Here is a 20,456-nt window from a genome sequence, read left to right on the forward strand (position 1 = left end):
ATTTCTCTGCTCATGATGTTCTGCTTCTATGGGAGCATTAGAGAGAAACAGAAGCATTGATTTCAGTGGAACAGTGGAACACTGCACATTCATGCTTATTAACCTCATTGAATGAGTTTCCATCTCTATTTCCAATTTGTTGATATCTTTTAAAAAACACATTCTGAAATCTACAATATTAGTTAGCTTTATATCACCTGACATGTTTGGTAAAATGGCTACACAACGTAGAACCCTGTGGTATAAATCACTATAACCTTCCTACAGATGGACAATAATACATCCATCATAAAAAACAATCTTTGAATTGTTTTTCTTATATAAACATATAAGAGGCCCTTATAAAAACAGAGATAATGCACATGATGACAAAAAAAGGCTCCATATCATTGAAATGTCAACTCTCCTCAAATTGATCTTTTCATTGAATTCTGACCAAAGTCCCAGTAAGTTTTTAAAATAAAGCTGGACAAGTTTTTAAAATAAAGCTGGACAGGTTTTGTGGAAGAACAAAAGGACAAGGATATTTTTAAAAGGCACTCCTTCAGAAGAGTAAGGGGAAAGACTTGCTTTTCTAGACATTGAATCTTTCTTTATAAAACTTTTTTAAAAGATTTTATCTATTTATTTGAAAGAGAGAGCATGAGCAGGGGAAAGGACAGAGAGGGAGGGAGAAATAAACTCCCTGGGTGAGCAGAGAGCCCAACTCGGGGCTCAATCCCAGGACCCTGGGATGAGGACCCAAGCCAAAGACAGATGCCTAGCAACTGAGGCACCCAGGCACCCCTAAATATTGAATCTTAATGTAAAACTATTATAACTAAGTTAGTAGGGCATTCACACAGGAACAATCAGGATAAAAGCTTAGCAACAGAGCCCTGCATTCACGGAAACCTGATACATGAAGAAGTGTTTAGAGAATTCAGTTGGGAAAGCAGACCATTCAGAAAATGTTACTGGGACAGTTGGTTATCTACATAAAAACAAAACATATCTGTACCTCCCATGGTACACAAATATCAATGCCACACATAAATGAGAAAATCAAACCTTAAAGTCTTTAGAAAGAAATATAACACAGTATCTTTATGACTTCAAAGTAAAGAATTCTTTAAAGAACAAATAGAAGGCACTAACCATAAGACAAAAGATGATTACAGTCAAACCACATTAAAATCAATACTTCTGGTCACCTAAGGCAAGCTACAAAAATCAGGAGACATATTTGCCATACAGATAATTGACAAAAGTTTGTGTCCAGAATACATAAAGAACTCTTGAAAATAAAAAAGGAAATGATCTAAAAAAAAAAAAAAGGCAAGTAAAGGGTTCTAATTTATATATATTATTTTGTATGCACAGTATTTCCATTTAAAGATAATAAAAATTCACTTTGTGCTATAAATTGTGTCTCATACATGGGATAATATTGAAAATGGGTTTATAAAACATTGAAGAGTATATAATGACATCCTTGCTTAAAACAGTTTTTAATATCTTTCATTTATTATCATATAATAGTCCTCCACCTTGTGAAATATTCTGTGAGAACCTACTCCCTAAGCATTCCAAAGTATTCCTCAAAGTTCCAAAGATCCATATGGTACCAGTAAGCCCTTCTTAATCAACTAGAAATCCTGTGTATGTCATTTAAATGACAGTACCTTACATTTCTGTAGTCCTTTATAATTCCATATACGGTGTCATGCAATCCACAAGACTATTTGATAAAAGAGGTAGACCAGATAGTTTCCCCTTTTTACAGGTTAAGAGATTGAAGCTCAAGAAAGTTAAAGCATGCGCCCAAGCCACAAGGGAATATAGAATAGAAGGGTAGAAGGTTGACAAAAGTCCCAAGGGCTGTCTGTAGCAAATGTAAATGTTAGTATATAAATATGGAAATGTTAGTTTACAGAGATATTAATCTTTGTAAAACCATGCTCTGCAGTGGCGATGTTGAACGGACCATCACATACCATCACAGTGTCTCCTAGGGCCATGAGGATACTGCAAGGTCACTGTAAGGAAGTGAAACAGCTCCAATACAAGCTCTAGAACCTTATAGTTCAAGAGGTTTCTCCAATAAACTAGACTGCTTCTCACATAATGATACTGAAATATATGGAGCGCATCAACATTCACAAAGCATTTATTATATATTATTTTCTTTATTCTCATGGTTACTTTGTACTAATCCAAGATCAAAATATATAGGAAATATATATGTCTTTTTTAGTCACAGTTCATGATTGCACACACACACATACACACCCCTTTATTCAATTCAACAAACATCTATTTCTTGGTGTGCCATAAGTTAACATTTTAAATATGCAGATATATGAACACATCTCTGCTTGTAATTAAATATACACTTTTATTTCACATTCATTATTTTAAACTACAGAAATGCTTTTTGTTCCTTACTGATTGTAAGATTAACATTACATAGGATTTTTAGACTTGTATGTCTAATGCTTCTCTTGTATAGAAATCTTTATCTGATAATGCTTTCATCTGATAATGTAGATTCATCATAAAGACTACCCTGTACTATGTCGAAAAGTGCTTAGCAAACTGCAGTGCTTAGTTTCTGCAAGTATTGGATGTCACTCTTCGTGTTCATGCAATATTCTTTAACACATGAAGTGACATAAAACGCATTCAGAATATTTTCTGACCACAGATTCAGGTCCTTATCTCACTCACTGGGGCCACAAACAATCGGTGCTCTGTAACTTGTCACTTGAGAATGGGGCTTGGACATCCAGCCCTGCCAGCTGTGGAATCCATTCATTTGGCTTGGAAACCTGAAGCTGCTGCCCATATAGGCACAGTGTGCCATTCAGTGACCTCTTCGCCTCCCTGGCAAAAACACCCTATTTTGGCAACCTGGGTTTTCCCTACAGCAGGTGAATTTGGCACCATGTGTGATCTCATTTAAGGAGGAGGAAAGAAACGTGCCAGGTCCACTTATTCACTAAGTTGAAACTCTCTTTGAGTTACGCTACTTGAAACAGAAACAGCCCAGAGACTCAGGGAGTAAATCATGACCCTGGTGTAAATAGGAGGTGACGGTCCCCTCAGCCAAAAGCTGTCCTTTGGCAGGTAGGCAGGGAGGAGTGCGGGAAGATGAAAGGATCTCTAAGGTGGAAGAAAGTAGACTTCACCAGAAAGAAAGAGGACAAGAGAAACTTCCCAGGAAATAGAATACAGATGCCTGACTGCCACCTACGTGAATGAGAAGAAAGTTCTCTCCTGCAGAGATGAGATAAAAATATAATAAGGAGCTACCCCCAAAATGTTATCCTCAATACGATGTCACTTCTTTTTTGGTTTGTATGTCTATTAAATTGCAGAACTGCATGCTTTCTGCATAGATAGTAAAAACCCCTTCTCACAGAGGGGGAGGAAGGGGTCCAAGGCCGGGAAGAAGCAAGGATGTCAGGGATGGTCCTTCCCCCTTTCCACTCTTCTCAGTACTGTCAGGATTCACAGGCACCACTCTCTGCAGCTTTACCTACCTTAATAGCTTTCGTTTCCCTAGAAACAGGCTTTCAACCCATTTACAGCAAAGAATAGAGCTAGAATTGCCCGTATAGCAATCTCCTGAGAATGGCATAGACATTTGTCTGAAAATGGGATTTAAAAATCAACATTACTTTCTCATAGGGAGCTAAATCCTCTGTGATACAGTAAAAATTTACCCTTGAAAGTCCCTAACATTACGAAAACAGGGAGCCCAATACAGACAGACTTCAGGCCCACAGAAAGCCTCCAGTGGAATTACCCTCAGAAAAAAACTGTCTTGCCCTCCTTAATGTCAGAACAAAACATGAGTCAGCAAAGACTTTAAAATGGCATCTTTGCAAAATGGAGAAGTCAGATTATTCACCCTATAAATCAATAGGGCAAAATTAAGATACTAAGACATAGCAAGAATTACAAATGTCACTAATGGCAGAATGGTATTGGCACAATCTGCTATAGGAAAGGTCATGGTCACTACAGCTATTTCTTTGGCCACTAATATACATCCCTGTAATTGAAGGTGCACATCAATGTACTTTGCAAAGCACCAAAAATAAAGTTAAAGATGAATGATACTTAATTGGTTGGGTGTGCGTATGCATGTGTATGTATGGTGTAATTAATGATTTCCATGTAAAATGTACAACAGAGAAGATATTATATTTCAGATTTAATAAGAAAACAATATAAATTACTCTCTCAGTATTCCAAGTCTCCCCTGTGTTATACAGATCCTCCTCCTTTATTTTGCTGAATGCTCCTCAAGAATGGCTTGTTCATCTCCTACTCAGTCAGACTCTGGGCCATGGATACAGAAGTTATTCAATAAAGATTGAGTACTTTAGTCACTTTGGTCAATTTCCAGGTAATAAAAAAACACATATTTTTATAGCATATCTTGGATCAAATTGGTGATAGGGTTTATTAGCCTATAGTCAGTCCCATTTAAGAAGGAGAGAACTAAAGTTCTAGGAGGTGAAATATCAGAACTAGTAAGATGTACAGTCACTTTTCAAAACCAAATTTACCTGACTCCAAACAAACATATTTAAAATCTTGGATTTTTTTTTCCTTCTTTAGCAAGGCCCCTAGGGAATATGAGGTACATTGGACACAATACACTCTTCAGGATCAATATTTTCTTAGAATGGTCACTTAGCTTAATCATTTAATAAAAACATTAATACATAAAACTAGGGAGATGTTTGCATATTGTGAAAAACTGATAAAGATTGGATTTAATTTCTGTTTTAAGCTTAAAAACCAACAAAGTAATCTTTATGCTCAAAGTAAATGATTATCTAATTTATCAAGGTTCTGTTTATACCGAGTTGCTGGATTTAGCAAATAAAAATATGCCTAGTTAAGTTTGAATTTCAACTAAATAACAAATTTATTTTTTAGTATATGTTTATTTTGTGCAATATTGCCTATAATTTATCTGGTATCCTATTAGGACTTTTTTAGTGATTAAATTTATCATCACATTAAAAACAAGGAAAAATGGCTAAACCTTTACTACTATGTAAATAAGTGCACAAATTCCAGACACCTAAAAATTTCAAATACATATGCCTCCTTAGTACTTACTACTTAAATGAAATAAGAAGATCTATGAAGTTTAAGTGATCACCCATAATATTATTTAGATATCTTTGACTTTTTAGAAATGCTATAGTTTCAGGACATATGAAAAGGAATATGTGGACTGCAGAGCTCCTATTTTCTCATTTTCTAATCCAGAGCAGAATATTTAAATCAAATGTTTGTCTGGATGCAATGTTACTATAACTAGACCATACATGCCCCCTTACAAAAGCAAGAACTGGTGTAGCTTGGGCTTCATGTCACCATAAAGTCTAAATGCCACGAGAGGAGACACCAGGGTAAGGAAACTAGAGCTCAGGGTTCGCAGCCTGAGGACTCACAAAGCAAGAAAAGCGAACATGGATATCATCTAGTCAACCTCCCCTTTTTACAAATAAGAAATAGTTGGGGCTCTCCTCTCTCTTAACCTTATATTTTATGATCTGCAAAATGGTATTGCCTATTCCGGGAGGTTATGGTGAGAATGACAATAGACATAATGTGGCAATGCAGGCATCACCAGAGCACATTAGTTGACCAACTAATTGTTATAAACCAAGGGTACCCCTGAGACAGGCTATATTAACTATGTACCCAGCACTTGAAGGAAACTCAAAGAGTATCTACTCTATATCTCCTGTCTCAGATATGAGGGTAAATGACTTTCTAGTTAGTGCAAAGAGAAGCCAAGGCGGAGCTAGCACCACACCCCTTGATTCCCACCTAGTGTTTCTTCCTACTTCATTATGTTCCTCTTTAGGTATCAGCACAGTGGCTCCATCCTAGGTGTTCAAGTCAGACACAATGTGCTAAGTGTAGGATTTAAGGAAAGGAAAGGTGGCGAGGAGAAAGGAGGAAAGCACATAAAATAGAAATTAAAATAGTAATAGGATTGGCAATACAAAAAGCAAATTACTCTCCAGGTTGTCCAAGATCAGAATAGCAACGGGAATCATTCTGGTTTCCAATTTGGCATCCTTTGCGTCAATCACATTTAGCGGTCCTCCCTTGGCCTCACAGCAGGACAGTCAATATCATAATGGCTTCTGCCATCATAAAGGATTTAATGGGAGCTGTACTAAGACAGTTGGCTTTCCCTTCTCCAATAGAACAGTCTTGTGGCAACATGGAAGCACCAGTGTTACTTTTATACATAAGAGATCCTTAGTAAGTATTGAGATGCAGTCGGTCAAAAGATCATTTCACAATTCCTTCCTTTAGGGAAATGGTACGAGGCACCACTTCAGTCTTCCTCCCCATGGGTGGGAGGATAGGAAGGTGGGGAGACTGAATGGGAAAAGTCAAAACTCCTGCTAAATAGCAACATTGTGCCAAGTTCTGTGCCGGTGCCTTCATTTGCAATACCTCATTCCCACCCCATGACAGTAGTGTGGAAAACAACTGCCAACTTCTCTACCTTAGGAAGGAACTGAGACTCAGAGAAGTCAAGCGAGTTTTCAGTGGTTGCAGAGCTAAGATGTGGCAGAGATGAGTGAGATCAGAACCTAAAGCTTCTGAGAACAAATCCAGCATAAAGCAGCAATACCCCAGATGCTTCAGAGGCAAGCGAACTTTAGTCCCAAAAAGCTATGATTGGGCTTTTCTTCCTATCATGGGAAGGACAGAAAACATCATCATAATTATAGAAAGGATCTTACAAACCGAGCAAGGTACAAGGAAAAGATGGAAATATGGAGCATCCAGGTTGGTATGTTTGAAAGGAAGATCGAAGGGGTCTCATCTCCAGAAAAAAAGAAAGGGTAATTGGCCAGCCCACAGGCCAGAGAAGGTAAAGAAAGGATGAAGAAAGACCTGGAGTCAGGGTTAGGGAAAGAAAGCTGGTTAGTCATAAGCAAAACCACCAGGACATAATAATCACACTTTAATTTGCTACATCCCTGGTTATCAATGGATAGCTTAAAAAAACAATATAGGAGATCCACTTTTCTTGTGACAAATATAATGGGACTAAATGTCAACTATTTTATCTGCATTGGTGGAGAAATAAAGAGCTCCCCTTCCATATAACTTTAGGGTAGCTCATGCTTGGAAAACACATGGAATTAACCTGCATTCACTCTTAATTACACAGAGAAGGATAAAATTAAAGCCAAAACAATTGTCATGTTAGAAACACATCCAGCAGTCTTTACTGAAGTATTAACCTTGTTTCAAGAAAAAAAAAAAAGAACAAGACAGAGATTCGTGTTGTTAAAACAGAGCTACTCTTTCTAAGAATGTAATGATCACTTATTCGAATAAAATTGAATAACAAAACACTTTTAACTAAAAACAGGATTTTCAAATATCATTGTATAATAACTATCAACTGCGGAATCATTTAAGGGTGTGCTGTTTGAAATGAGGACAATCACTATAAATTAAACGATAAGCCACTTTGAGAATCCCACTTTGTTATTCAACAGGGCTCTTAATCCCACACTCGGTGCTACAGCAATAGAGCCATTGTGACCCACACTGCAACCCAGGGTGGAAATTAAAATGACAAAGCCGGGTGGTCTGAGCATCTCGACCACAGCAGATCTCTCTAGTAACACGGCAGCTGGCGCCTCACCCACAAACCCACAGGCTGCCAGCCCAAACTGTGCATTTTTACAAGAACCTATTACTCACAGCTGCCCCTCACGTGAAAGAAGATTCGCTATCTTCCATGGAAGGCGGGTATCCGAGCAGAGTGGGCAATGATCTCCGCAAACAACTGCAGTGACTGACCGACCTGGCTGCAGCCCGGCTCTCAGGATTGGGGAACCAATCAACCTGCAGGCCCGTTCATTTCCCTAAGCTCCTTCCTCTTCCCTTCCCGTTGGGTGTCTAGCTGCATCCTCAAATACTTACTGGTAGCTGTCAGCGTCCACCTCGGACCCTTTGTTTTCCTTTTGTCCCATCAGCAGGTTCCAGCTAGTGACTGCCACCGCAGCCGCACTGGGTCCAGGGACTGGATGCCTCTGCCGCAGTCAGCAGCCACCCCGCCCCGCCAGCAGCCTTTTTTTTTTTTTTCTTTTTAAAGAGATAGGGACCATCATCCGCCTCAGGTTTGAATAATGCTGCAGAGTACATATGGCACAGTTGCTCAGGCTGGTGGTGCAAGAGAACAGCAGGTGCAGTTTCCACTCTCATGAAGTTGCAAAGATTAATTTCAGGAAGGAGGCATGGCAAACAAAGACTGGTTCTGTTTATCACTAGCCGTGTGTCCTTAGACGAGTCACTCGTGGGTCTCATTTAGCCCTTTGCAAATGAGGAGTTGTGACCAGGTAATGCTCTGGAAATCCTGTAATTTACTAGCATTAAATACAAAAACATCAGCCACACACTCGCTGATAAAATAGAGTAACATGCTATGTTTGCATTGCAGGTTAATAGCTCACAAAGCACTTTTTGTATTTTATTTGGATTTAGGTATGATGTTCCAAAGGTTTAAAAAAAGACCTAAAATGTTTTGTGAATTGTGAAATGTCAGAGTTGTAAAATGTTCTAAGTTTTCATTGTTACTGTCAGTTTAGTAATAAAAGTACTGTAACAATAAATTAGAGTTCTATCTTCTTGCTTCCTACACATGGAGGACGTGAAATACCAAGAGAGTCTGTTTTTGTAAATAGCCCTTCCCCTGCGGCCCTTGGGTGCTCCATATTCCTCACAGCCTTCTAGCAGAACACGTCAATAGAAACCTAGAACAGAGGCTTATCTAGAACTACTGGAGCTTTGAAACTCCTGGTTGCTTTACATCTGAGCACAATACCTGACTCAGCTCTGCAAACTCCAGACCTCAAAAGGCTAAACCAATCTTTCCAGAGAAGGCCAAGGGAGACCAAACATGTCAGCATCCAGTTCAGCAGCACTGCCACCTGCCTCTCCACAGCATGGGCCTCCATGGGGCTGCTACTTAAGACTCCAAATCTAATTTCCTTGGTGTCCTAGACTCACCAATTCAGATGCACATATATAACGTCCTAGAAAAGAGTAGGGAAATGTCTTATTCCAAAAAAATCACCAAATAACAACAAGGGAGAAATAGTGTCCTGAGTACCTTTTATCTGATTCTCACCCCAGGGATGCATGGGCCACCAGCAGTCTGGCCCGAATGGTATGCCCCATGAGGTGACCGTTTCCTTCCACAGGAGTCTCAATTCTAACAGCACCATCTCAGTCATCATCAAATTAATTAAGCACACATCTGTGGAGAGTTGGCACTCAGGTAGGCACAGGGCACTGCAAGGCCAATCTTCAGTTTCTTGTTCACAGAATGGGATCATCTGCATACTAACAACTTGGAACTGTTAGAACCCTAGGAGGGCAAATGTTATAAATTATAAGTATCTATAATTCCCCATTCCTCCACCTTCCAAGGAAAATGGGTCCCTAAGGAGATCATTTTGTAACATTCAGGGTAGCCATGCTGGGATGCAAGCAGCAGGCACAAAATAATAATTAGAGTACTGTTTTATGCTAATTAGAAAGACAATGTGTTTATTTTAGAAAATATGAGAAATATAACCCATAAACATACCATCTGAAATAGCTGTTTTTAGGCTTTGGTATTTGATATATATACATCACACACATTATATGTTTTATATCTGGTTCTCCCACTTAACATTATATTGAAAATATTTTCCTCTTTCATTCTTTGAGGACATACTTTTTAATGCCTGCATGAAAACCCTTCTTAGAGTTATACCATAGCGTATCTAACTACTTCCCTATTGTTGTTCTTTTAGATTGATGTACATTATTTTCAGAAAGATCATACCATTTTGGCTACCTACTCATACTGCACAAAACTACCCAGTGACATATTGGTTATGTAGAAATGGCCAGATGATGCAGAGGTTAACACTTCAGGTCCTCATGAGCACTGTGCATGGCCTGCTTTTGTGTTGTCACAAGGATTTGCACATGCATGTGTGGTTCCACCCACACTCGCACACTCAAGAAACTGTACAGGTTCACTTAAATCTGTGGTTCTATTGATTTTGAACATTGTTGTCAAAAGATTTAGACTTTGTCCTAAAAATGGTAAGAAACCTAAAGTTTCTAGATAATTAGGGAATCGCAAATCTTCCATGTTGCAGCCAAAGATTGACTGTTGATGTACACAGTTTAGAGGTCAGTGCATCCTCTCTCACCTTAAGCGACCCCAAGCAAATGGTGTGAGAAAGTATTATCTAATACCTCCCCCTCCAACCCCCACCCAGAATCATGAAAACTTAACTAGAGGGATAAGTCTTTGTCACTCATCTGGGACTTTTAAAGATCTGGCACCACCAACTCTCTGGCCTCCTCTCCTGGATGACTCCCAGCCTCCTCTCCTGGATGACTCCTGGATGGCTCTCGCCATGGCCCACTCTTCTTTTCCAGCCCCATCATATAGCCGGGAGCCCACGTGGCCTTTTTTTCCATAAAGCTGTATGAGTGTCAGATTTTTATCAACTCAGAACTGGCCATTGTTCAATCTGAGAGATGTCAGCTCAATTTCAGCATCTACTCATAACCTAGTCTTAGACTTGATAATTTCGTCACAGATTCTGTCAACTCACCTGTGTATAAAGCCAGCAGTCTCTCGATCACAATAACTGCTTTTAGCAATTTAGTGGGGCAGCCATAGATTTGATCCCTATAAACCAGTAAATGTCTAGGCAGAAAGCATCTATGCTTTTTAACCTCCAGTTTCGCCTTCTGTGAAATGGCAATATCACCTTCCAATATAGGCACACACAGTTCTTGGCGTAGAATAGGTATCCAAATTATAGAAGTTATTAAATTTTTATACTATTTTTTCTGTGTTAAGTCACCTTCCCAATTTGAGAAGTAATTTTGGAGGTGAGAGCCAGACACTTGCCCTTTAAAGCTACCTATGTAAACTCAACTCAAGAATTTCAGAAAATCCCCAACTATATTTCTAAATCACAGCAGCAAAATGATCCTATGACATGTCCTAGAGAGGACACATAGGCTCTGGGTTATGAAAATATGGAAGATAGAAGAACAATTAACAGAAAAATGACCTCATAAGCATTGTGGCTCCTCAGTACATCCAGGCAGTCAGAGTAAACACATCTACCATGTTGTAAATTGGTTGAGTGTCTGCCTTTGGCTCAGGGCATGATTTCAGGGTCCTGGGATCAAGTCCTGCATTCGGCTCCCTGCTGAGAGCCTGCTTCTCCCTCTGCCTATGTCTCTACCTCTCTCTGTGTCTCTCATGAATAAATAAATAACATCTTTAAAAAAAAGTTTGTGTTTATTAATTTATTTGAGAAAGAAAAAATGTGAGTGAGGAAGCAGGGGGAGGGGCAAAGGGGGAGAGAGAGAATCTCAAGCCGACTCCATGCTGAACACGTGCGACTCCATCCTAGGACTCCAAGATCATGAACTGTGCTGAAAACAAGAGTCACATGCCGATGGTTCTAACTATCCCTTGAGTCACAGCTCGTCGTTGAGTTTCTCTGGTATTAATGCATGTTGCTCATATTATTAAAAATTGATGTGCTTTAATTTTGTTAATCTGTCTTTTGTCAGTTCAATTTCCAGAGTCCTGTCTGCAGAACACAGAAGGATGGAAGAAGAGGGTTTCCTTCTCCCTTGCTACAATTGCAGACCTGCCACTGGTTCCCTGAATTTTTTCTAAGAAGTCAGTGCCTAGAGCTTGGCTGTGACAACACTCCCTGCAATTTTCCAGTCCTGTGATGGTCCAGAAAAAACAGGCTTCCTGAAGCACAGTCACACAGACATGTAGACCAACACCACACCACATAGCGTCCAAGGAAGTAGCTTTCTGTACAAAGGCAAGGTGGTGCTCCTTTGTCTTTGCTTCACGATGTAACAATATTACAATGAAGCATCAACAGACAGGTGCATCTTAATTACAACGTACCCAATTCTGCCACAGGATACAGTGCAGGCAAAATAAAAATTAATTTTTAAGGTGATGCTTAAAGCCACCCTGGCCACCTAAAAAAAATTACATACCAATTTACAGGATCATCAACTCACAAGTAAAGGAATACTATCATCAATAACCCAAACCTCACTGAGACCACAGAACAGAGTCTAAACAAGTAGGAATTGTCTCAGATGAGCCTCCCTGCTCCCACATTTTAAAAAGAAAACCTTGAAAATCAATGCATTTTAAATGTGTAAAAATCAACCATCCTGCCATTCAGAAAACAAGCAAATAAATGCTGTTGATGTTTTAGTGGGTATAGATCATTCCACGTTATTTCCTAGGCATATTGCATTGTGTGCATCCACAACAATTCATTAATTTATCATGTGGCTTCTATGTACAAGGTCCTTTGCCACCTGTTGCGGTAAATAAATGGTAGAAAACCAAACAGGCAGGGGCCCTGCCATGAGGAGCTTACACTGCAGTGGCCAGAGACCAAATAGACACAAACAAACTTGTATGCCAAGTGGTAAGATAAACGTTACCAAGGAAATTAGGTCCTGTAAGAAGAAGGTACTAATGGTGCTGGGAGGTTCTACTTTATTTTTTTTAAAGACTTTATGTAATTATTTGAGAGAGTGTGTGTGTGTGTTTGTGTGTATAAGTGTGTGTGCATGGGTGGGGTGGGGCAGGCAGAGGGCCAGGGAGAAGCAGACTCCCCCGGGATCATGACCTGAGCCAAAGGCAGACGGTTTATCCAACTGAGCCACACAGGTGACCTAGAGAGGTGCTACTTTAGACAGAGAAAGAATTCAGTCAAAAGTTATCTATCAGACACTCATCAGATGCCAGAGTTAGAAAATACAGAATTTTCAGGTTTAGATCCAGAGCGACAATTCCTAATTTAGTGAGATTCAGTAATAACTAAAGAAAAACATCAAAAAAAGTCACTCAACATTTTCATATATTTTTCTTTTTTTCTTTAATACTCGAAATTTGTTTATTTTTAATTGCACAGGTCACATATAATTGCATTCTTCTTGGACATGATTTGAACACTACAGCTAATAGCAACTTCCCGTTATAACCTGCCCATCCTCCATTTCTCATCTCAGAATAAGTAATCATTACCATATGTCCCCTTCCAGAGTAAATCTTTTCAGTAATGCACACTCATACGGACATAGCAACATATTGTATTGCATTTCAAAAGAACACAAATTATACTTTCTTTCCTGCAACTTGCTTTTTGTACCTAATAATCTATCAGCAAATATTCTTATATTTCCATGCCAGTACTCCATTCTCTCTAACTATCAAATACTATTCCATAGTTAGGACACATCACAGTGTATTTAACTCTTCCATTTTGAGGATATTAAGGTGACTTCCAATTTGTGTTATTAAAAAATAAAACTGTACTTGTCTCTTTATGTCCATGGGACTCAGATAGGTAACATGGAGTGGAATTGCTAGGTCATAGGCTTTAACTTTTATTTTAGTTATTTAGTTATTTAGTTCTTATTATAAAGAGAGTGAAAGTGCAAGTGTGGAGTCACAGAGGGAGAGAGAAAATCTTAAGCAGACTCCATGCGCCCCATGGAACCCAACTTGGGACTTGATCTCACAACCCTGAGATCACGACCTGACCAAAATCAAGAGTTGGAATCTTAGCCGACTGAGCCACCCAGGCACCTCTAAATTTTAATATATACTGTCTATTGACTCTAGCATTTAAAGTGCTTGTATTGGGAGCACTAGGTGGCTCAGTCAGTTAAGCATCTGTCTTCAGCTCAGGTCATCACACTAGGGGCCTGGGATTGAGCCCCATGACAACGGGGGAAGTCTGCTCAGTGAGAAGTCTGTCTCCCTCTTCCTCTTTCTGCCCCTCCCCTTGCTAACATTCTCTCTCTCTCTCTCAAATAAATAAAATCTTTAAATAAAAAATAAATGGTTTGTATTGGTTTAAACTTCCACCAGAGGTATGCCTTCTCCAAAATTAGAGCCACAATATACCTACCATTTGAGACTATATTTTCTCCTATGTAACAACACACTATGAACATTTTTTGATGTATTTAAGTGTCTTTTTAAAAGACAATTTTTAATGGAGGTGTATTATCTTATCTCAGTTGTATCAAACTGTTTTTTTTAATTGATTTCCCCACCATTGGATATTTCAGATATATCCAGTTGCAGCTATAATCTTTGTATGCATTTGGGATAGTTTCTTTATGCCCCATTCTTTGAAGTTAATACTGGACCAAAGAGGATGGACATGTTTAAAACATCTTACACAAGAGTTGCCAAAGTGACCTTCAGAAAGACTTCACCAGTTGATATTGCCACCAGCAGGTGGTAAGAATAACCACATTTATGTTTAGGTGAGCATCCCAGGTGTTTCTCAGGATTTATATGTGTGAGAAGTCACAAAGGACTTCCTGAAGGTGCTAGACTGCCCACAGTGGACGGGCCGCACACCATGATGTGGCACAGTGTGGCAGAAGGAGTGAGTGGATGTGCCATCTATGCTCAAGCCCTGGCTTCCCACTTCCCACTGTGGGCCCTAGAAACACGACTTGCTGTCTTCATGCCTCAGCTTCTTCGAATGTAAAATAGGGATGTTAATAAAAACCTAGTAGGTGTTTGTGCAGAATAAATGAGCTTATATATATATAAAGCTTTTAGCACAGCACTTGGTTCAGCTCTCTCATAAATATTAGAAAGAAATTATAGCTTTGCTGTTTTTCCATGGTGTTCAATGCCAGCAATATAAAGTTTCATATTCATTTGTTCAACATGTTTATTGAGTAATTCCTGTGGACCGGACAGTGATAAATAAGTATCCTTGCCCATGTGACAAATCTATTTGAGAATTTATTAGAAAGACTATCCACTAGAAGAAGCACTGCCTCTTATGAGCTGTAGCAATTATATATGGCAGCCCCGGTGGTGCAGCAGTTTAGCGCCGCCTGCAGCCCAGGGCGTGATTCTGGAGACCTGGGATCGAGTCCCACATTGAGCTCTGGGTGGAGCCTGCTTCTCCCTCTGCCTGTGTCTCTGCCTCTCTCTCTCTCTCTCTCTCTCTGTGTGTCTCTATGAATAAATAAATAAAATCTTTAAAAAAATTATATATATGCGTTTGCCTTTTTGCCTTTGTTCTTGGGAAGTTCAGAGCACAGCTTAATCCTCTATTATAATAATACTGATACTATTGGTTTATTGATTTAGTATATTGATTTCTTTCTCATTCTGATACATTTTTCACTTTCCATTTCACAATCACTGGCCTTGCTTAGAGTCGCTTTTCTATAGATATACAACCATATACTTTTACTTAAACACCTGTACATTTTAACTTATGAATAAGGAAACTTTTCACTTAAACAAATATGGAAGGGGAGGTGGGGGGATGGGGTAACTGGGCGATGGGCATTAAGGAGGGCACATGATGTAATGAGCATGGGGTGTTACATAAGACTGATAAATCACTGAACTCTACCTCTGAAACTAATTATACATTGTTTGTTAATTAGATGAATTTAAATTAAAAAATGAAAAACAACCTAAAAATTTTAAAAATTAAAATAAATTTGAAAAAGAAACAGATACAGAGTTTTCAGAAAAGGGGCCAAAAGTGGAAAGTGTAACAAAGTACAAACTACAAAGAATACTAAATAAAAAGAGAGCTGATTTTTGTGATATGCATCTACATAAGTTTGGAAAAGAATTAAAAATGGGGCGGGGGCTTGAAACTCCAGACCTTTGGTTTCTTGGGTGCCTGAGCCAGTAAGCAGTGGAAACTGATTTTAAGCAGGAACAGAACCTCATATTTATTTTGCATCTGCAGAGTTCCAGGCACTGGTTACTCTAATGCTTGGTCTTCACAAAAATAGTCCTTCGGGGTAGGTATTACTCCCCAAGTAGATGAAGAAGCTGATGTCTGGAATGATTCATTCCAAGGTCTCTGTAATTGCCACCCCCATTCTCAGTAAGGAGTAACATGCTGGCATCTCCCGTCACACCCAGGGCTGGGCAAGAAGAGAGACAAGGGCAGGGCTCTCTTCAAGAGGCCTGAAGCCGAGTAATCCTCATTACTGACTTAAAAGAAGTAGGCTGTGTAATACTTATTTTTATAAGGAATATGGAAAAATGTAGATATCATATCAGAATATAGTAATATGAGAATAAAGATGTACGTGCTGTGGTCCATAAAGCCCACAGCTAGAATTTATCTTGATTAATTTAACAAAACAAAACTCTATAGATACGAAGATATTTTTGCAGCATCATTTGTATTCTGCACACCTTAAATGAACATAGGGTAAATTACGAAATTATATAGTCATAAAAATAAAATAAAAAGAGAAAGAGAACCTAGGACCAGCTATATAACTTACAGGTCCCACAATCAAATAAAAACATCAGTCACCTTGCTCAAAATTATGAAGAATTTCAAGATGTTCACAACAGATCCTTAAACTAGGAGCATGGGATCCAGTGGGACTTCGTGAAGCTGATCTTAGTAGAAACAGAAAATGTTCACAATAAGTTATGCAGGGGAGAAAATACATGAGATAAGTGTACCACAATTGTGATTCCATGGAATGTATATGAGAATTAACTGCAAATAATCAAAATAGTTGTCAGATCATGGAGATCATGAGAGAGTTGTCAGATCATGGAGATCAGAAAAATCTTCCTTAATATTTTCACTATACAATTTTGTGGATGAAAAAGTTGCTTTTTTAAAAATAAAGCAGATAGGCTAATGAATTCATATCTATAGAAACAGGATAATGATTTCTGAGATCCACAGCCTCTGCAGAACTGTATGCCTCCTCTGACAGTTGCTTGGCCATCCCCACTCAGGTCAGCCTGCTGTGGCCTGGGGTCCCAGGAAGAGACGGCATCCAGGTGCCAATCTGCTTATGGCTACCATGTTTGTGACCATAATTGTCCTGAACTATCTTTGTCATCAGGAGCCTACCAGCTCCAGGTTCCTATCTGAAATGCTACCGAAGGGTTCTTTTTACTCATGTCCAGTAAGACAACAACCAATAAATTGGTTGAGAATGGTTTGGCACAAACTATAAAATCAACAGGCTGATTTATAAGACATAAACTTAATACCTTAAGAAAATGTCTCAGCCTTGGTCCTGACCTTCCTGGCATGGTGTTGTCAAGTGATCTTCTGAGGCTCAGGCAGTTCTGTGCCTTGTACCATGTGTGCCCAGGCTCCCTGGGCATTTATATTCACCATATTCACCACAGGATATTGGCTCTTTGGTGTCTGCAGCTGTGCAAAGCTAATCACTAGAGAGTATGGTGATGGTTCTCTGGCCGGGGGAGCTTGTATTCAGACCTTCTGTCACACATGGGATGTGAACCGGGCCTGGGAGCCGTCAAGCCACTTATCCAGAACATCCACCAAGAAGGAGCAGAGCCAGGAAAGTAAAACAAACACATGGTCTGCTGGAAGGCTTGTAAAACAAAACTGAACCATGCATGAGACTGTGGGGGCACATATTTTTGTTCGGCAGCAAGGCTAGTACGCTGGGGGTTAATTGAACAAAGTCTTCACTATAGGGTGAAAGGGGTAAGTATTTCAGACCAAACCTGGCTTCCCCTAGAGCATTCTGCAGGACGGCTTTCTCCTCAGATGTTGGCCACTCCATGCTTTAAGAGTCTGAAAAAAAATAGGAACTGCCAATAACTACACAGTTGGAGCTGGATTTGGACTTTGTAGGCGATTTAATTTTTACCACATGACATTTCACAAGGTGAATGCAACACAACCAAATGTGTGGACCAAGCCCAGCTGCTTCCTAACAGCTGACAGTGTGCTTGCTGCTCTATCATCGGAAGTATTAACAAGCTTGCCCAGTTTGCAAGAACACGTAGAGCCAGGGCTCTGACCCTCGTCTGTGTAAACAGCACCCACCACCCTCAGCCACCATCTCTGCCCACTGGATTTGGAATACTGAGTCATTTCTGAGTGCCTCAAGCCTCAAGCTCTTCTCTAACAGATTGTTTCTGGAATATTTCCGTTCTCTTTCCCTGCAGTGGACACCCCACTGAAGTAAGACATTCAAGATCTATTTAGGCTCTCTATCTTCCCACTGCTGACGCCTGACCAGCTGACTGAACTGAGTCACTACCATCTGAATGGCCATCATGACCAATCGACTCCTTCTTGGCCTCTCTCTTCCACCAGCCTCTCCTCTAGAGTGTGGGTGGCCCTCCCTGGTAAAGCTGGTTGACTATTCCTGGAAGCCACTTCCATATTTCACAGCCACATCATAAACACTTCCCACTTCATCCTTAGTTAGGTCTTAAGTCACATAATTGGATTTTCCACCTTTCATTAAGAAATTGCTGACTCAGAAAGAGGATAACTTTTGATTGCACGTTTTTGAGAAATCTTTATATACCTCACTTTAGGCTTCTTCAGGCTCACTGTTGTAGAATCAGACGATCACAAATCTTTTAATATTATGGACATAAAAATGAGGCACAGAGAAGAGAAGTGACTTCCTAAGAGTAACATGGTTATTAAGTGTCAAATAAATATCCAAAGAGCTCTACTTGGAACTCTACCTTGTGATTCCTAGTCCAGGACATTTTTCTTGTATTCCTCCAGGATGCACCACACACACACACATACACGCACACACACACACACACACACACACCACCACCACCACCACCACCATGTAGCGAAATAGACAATGTTAGGTATTCACAATAGAGGTTACTCTATTGTCCAGATTTACCTGAAACACACTACACTATTCCTTTTGTTGTTGTTTTTAAACCAAGGTAACACTTCCAGTGATGAACGTTTCCAGATGTCATTGCATACAGTCTTGCAAAATAGTTTCCATAATTTTTTAAATCTTCAACTTGTTTCTAATTATGTTATATGCTGGTAGTTGGGAGGAGGTAAAAAAATCAAGAATGACAAATGACCCTTGAAACCCACTTCTGAACAAATGGTCACTGATGACATGGAATAAAAATAGAGAGCAGGCTATGGGGGCTGCAGAATGTAAAGAACAGAAGAAGCACCAACAGCTTTCCAAGAGTCAGAACTGGGTATATTTTGTTTTTATGTTGCTGCTTTTCACTTATTCATTGTTGATTTTCATCTTTTCCAATATGGTCCTTGTTTTTCTCCCGCCAAGCATTCTGAAAATTTGACTATTTTCTGCCATTAATTATGTAAGTGGTCCTCTTTATAACATTAAATGGCGCACCTAGATGTCTGTTTCTCAATGTATCAGTTTAAGGTAGAAGTTGATAGTAAACTGCTATAAGAAGTGGATAAATTACATGTCTTTCCCTCCATTTTTCAGGAAAATGGTGTCCCTGCTGTGCGGGGGCAGGGAGGAGGGGAAGGAGGGAAGCTAACGGTAGAACCTAGTGATACCTGAGGGCATCTCCTCCCATTGATTGCAAAACCGTAAAGGGTAATGAAAGACTTCTATCCTACACAAGCAGGCTCAGATCCCTCAAAAACAAAGGTATGAATAACTCAAAGGAGGAAAGAATAATTCCAGCTGTCAGAGGTGCTGGCTAAAGACAAAGGGAATCCAGGATAGGCAGCAAAGAAGGAAACTCCACTGTCGCAGAAACAGGGACTATCACTCTACCCATATTTAGTATTAACACATAGGATGTTGGTAATAATGGACCTTACAATTAAATCTACAATGTGCAGATGATAAAATGAGTTTAAGAGACTTTACAGAAGAAAGTATATTAGCCAGACATACAGAACCTGGGTCTGAGTGATTATATGAGAGAGTTTGGTTTGTCTCCCTTTACAAAAGGTGTGTCATTCTGGTTGTATGACCAATAGTAGCATTATGTAAGAAGAATACATTTCTTTTTGCAAACTATAAACATGGAGGGGATCCCTGGGTAGCTCAGTGGTTTAGCACCTGCCTTTGGCCCAGGGCGCAATCCTGGAGTCCCAGGATCAAGTCCCACGTGGGGCTCCGGGCATAGAGCTTGCTTCTCCCTCCTCCTGTGTCTCTGCCTCTCTCTCTCTCTCTCTCTCTCTCTCTCTCTCTCTCTCCCTCTCATGAATAAAAAAATAAATACATCTTTAAAAAAAAACATGGAGCCCCCAGGCATGCTCTTTCACATCCTGAAGGCCTCAGGTCCTGCCCAGATGGACCTCTCCATAAGGCTGTTTGGGAGTCCCTCAGTGCACGCAGCCGGCTTCTTGCAGAACAAGCAAGAGAAACAAGGAAGAGAACAAGGAGGAAGCCACAATGCCTTTTGTGTCCTAATCTCAGAAATGATACATCATCATGATCATTCTATTCCTTAGATACAAACCACCAAATAGAGCTCACGTTAAGTGAGCTCACATAAGAAAGGCTCATCTTTTGAAGGGAGGCATGTCTTAGAGCTTGAGAATGTTTTT

The 20,456-nt window shown here is 39.7% G+C and overlaps 1 protein-coding gene across 4 annotated transcripts in view; it reads right to left on the minus strand.

Annotated features, from left to right (window-relative positions):
- The window catches only part of SACS (sacsin molecular chaperone), an 88,103-nt gene extending 80,031 nt beyond the window's left edge, over positions 1-8,072 (minus strand). For 2 of the 4 annotated variants that reach the window (XM_041765528.1, XM_041765524.1), the window contains exons 1-2: positions 7,975-8,038; positions 1,977-2,018 (exon numbers count right to left, since the gene is read on the minus strand). The gene's annotated coding sequence lies outside the window, so the exon portion shown is untranslated. Of the gene's footprint in view, positions 1-1,976; positions 2,019-7,752; positions 7,873-7,974 lie in introns of those variants that run through there. The other 2 variants (XM_041765525.1, XM_041765526.1) reach the window with 2 other exon arrangements.
- Positions 8,073-20,456: the final 12,384 nt, after the last annotated feature.

The sequence above is a fragment of the Vulpes lagopus genome, chromosome 8, assembly GCF_018345385.1.
Source record: "Vulpes lagopus strain Blue_001 chromosome 8, ASM1834538v1, whole genome shotgun sequence".
NCBI lineage: Eukaryota > Metazoa > Chordata > Mammalia > Carnivora > Canidae > Vulpes > Vulpes lagopus.